The sequence below is a fragment of the Halyomorpha halys genome, unplaced genomic scaffold (assembly GCF_000696795.3).
Source record: "Halyomorpha halys isolate HHAL.00 unplaced genomic scaffold, Hhal_1.1 Scaffold645.1, whole genome shotgun sequence".
NCBI lineage: Eukaryota > Metazoa > Arthropoda > Insecta > Hemiptera > Pentatomidae > Halyomorpha > Halyomorpha halys.
The window spans coordinates 220,232-223,205 of record NW_027110730.1 but is presented as its reverse complement, the minus strand read 5'-3'; positions in this window follow the sequence as shown (position 1 = coordinate 223,205).

Genomic DNA, 2,974 nt, shown 5'->3' with positions numbered 1-2,974 from the left:
TTCAGGAACCATGTCCCCAACGTCAATCATAGTAGGTTTTAGGGACCAAGTCCCCCACAGCCAGTCACAGTGGTAGGGAGCAAGTTTCATCAGTCAGTCCCAGTAAGTAACTGTCAGGGACCAACTCCCCAACACCATTCTTAGTAAGTGTGAGGGACCATGTCCCAAATGGTGTCGCATTAATTGTCAGGAACCAAGTCCGTAACGTCAGTCATAGTAATTATTATTGTTGTTAGGACCAAGTCTCCACAATCAGTCCCAGTCCTTACAAATCGACACTTTCTTAAGTGGCAGTGACCAAGTCCCCAGTGTTAAGGGCCACCATCTCCACAGTCAATGCCAGTAAGCGTTAGGGACCAAGTCACCACAGTCCGTCGCAGTTTTTTTATTTTTTTTATTTTATTATAATTATATGTTATAATTATCAAGAAACATATTCTGTTAAGGTTTGTTAATCATTGATGTAATAAGTTATTAATTTAACTAATAAATCCTTATGTAATTATTCACCTCATTTTTGAGTTTTAATAATGAACTTTACCACAGCGGCAGTTTTTTTTTCTAATTCCCTGACTTTTCCAGGTGTAGACATCATGTGAGTATAAAATAAAATATTTTAAGAGAAAACCATAATTATTAAAACATTAAACGATTTGGGAGATGGAGGAAGATATAGGGTACATAAACTGTATGTTTATAAACTCTTTCAAAGATCCCTGATGAATTTTTCTATAACTTTAGAACGTTTTTCGAAAGAAAAAGATTTTTTTAACTTGTATACTACCAAAAATAAATAAAAAATTTGAAAGATAATAAACAGATGCTTATGTAGAAGACAATGGAAATAATAAATTTTTAAACTTAAATTTATATTTCAATAATTTAAACAAAACATAAGTAATTATACAGATGAATTTATTTAAATGTAATTACAAATGGTAATAATAAATGAGAACCAACAATACAATTTAGATATTTTCAATAATTGAAAAAAATACAAGCAGATAATAAAGTGTGTTATATAGCGGGGGGCTGTTCCATAATGAAAGCCAATAGTATTAGTTGATAAATACAAGTACACAAACTATAAAGTACAAGCACTAATACATTTTATTTCATGATGGGGACGACCATCAGTGATATAACATGAGTTTAAAAGTAACAAATTATCTGGCAGAATTGTATAAGTCAGTGAAATTGTAGCAAATACAAACTATAAGATTAATATTATTAGTTTGTATTATTATTTGTAATATCATTATTAATAGTATTAGTTTGTACTTTATTATGAAACTGGGCCCAGGTGTTACTTTTATTCAAACAGCATCTAAAACATTTAATACATTAACCATTTCAGCATTGTGACAAATAAACAAAATATTTCAGAGAATTAAATTTTACATATTATAACATAAAATAAATTCATTTTCCTAAAACAAAAATGCCATGCTCACTTAGCCTGATATTTTCATATTCGAAACAAATCAAATTTTCAAAGGTGCAACAAATGTTAAAAATTAATTTAATAAATATCTTCTAGAATAAACAAGAAGATTTAATATTCAAACAAAGAACAAAAATCATCTGAATATAAACTTCCCAAAAAAATGGCCAACAACAAAGTCATACATATAAATGTTATACTCTTGCCATTAAAACAAAATTCTTATAAATAAATAACAGAGGTTTTATATAATAAAATGAGAATTTACTAAATAAATGTAAATACAAGGAATGAATTTTTTAAATACAAATAGCAATATTAGAATAATATAAAAGTTCACTATCTCACTATTATTCCGATCTCGTTACATTAACTATACAGAAAGGAAATAACACTTTCATGTTTTGGTAGATGCTTCAATGTCATGTTTAAAAAGATCACTGTGTAACCCAACTAAACCAGATTTGCTTCAAAAAGTGAAGCTTCCTTTGACGTAAGAATAACAAAATACTGCGCAGTATGTACTGAAAAATATTATTAGATTAATAATGAGCCGGGAATATCCTCATTCAAATTAAATTTTTGTATTTTTACTTAATATTGCTATTAATACTTATTGTCTTTGCCTCGTCCTCAGAAAACTCTATTATAATGAATTTCTTGTGTGGTTCATTTTATGGTGTCGCTTCTGAACCAACTGATTTTTTTAATAACTTGAAAAAATCAGTAACATAAGAGATGAACTATAAATTAAAATTTAATAAAACAGATGAGAAATGAAGAATTATACCGTGCCAACACAATTCATTTTTATAATTTAATTATATTCATAATTAGCATCTTATCAACTCTATTATTTATTTTAAAATGACGTGGAGATAGTAACTAGATATAGATGTGACAATATTAACTAGATATAGATGTGGAGATATTAATTAACTAAATATAATAACAAACATTCACTCTCTTTCATCAATATTTATTTCTATTTTTTTTTTTTTCCCTTTACTATGTTTTGCTGCTTAAGCCATACATCATCAGGTATACTACAGCTTAAAATTGACTCATATTATATTAAATTAAAGCATTCATAAATCAATTATGTTATTTATTACCCGTTATATTATTTTTAATGCTGTACAATCCAGACCAAATCACATTGAACGAAAAATAATATGCAACAGAAAATTGAGTTAAGAATGCTATAATTTAATTTAATGTGATTGTGAGGTTGAGGAGTTTTCGATCAAGAGTCAACGTGTCCACTTCTCAAAAATTATTATTAAAAAATTAATATGGAATTATCTCGTGTAGATAAGTTCATTTTTCATTGAAAATATTGATCAGTAACACTTATTTTATAAGGGGAAATTTCAATTTTGAAATAAATTGAGAAAAGTTTAGTCCTTTGATAGAAAAGAGTTTAAATTGATTAAATTTGAATTCATTTTCAGTATCCCTCATCATGAATGACCAAAGTTCTGTAATAATAATAATAATAATAATAAATCCTCATCAAAGAGAAAAGTA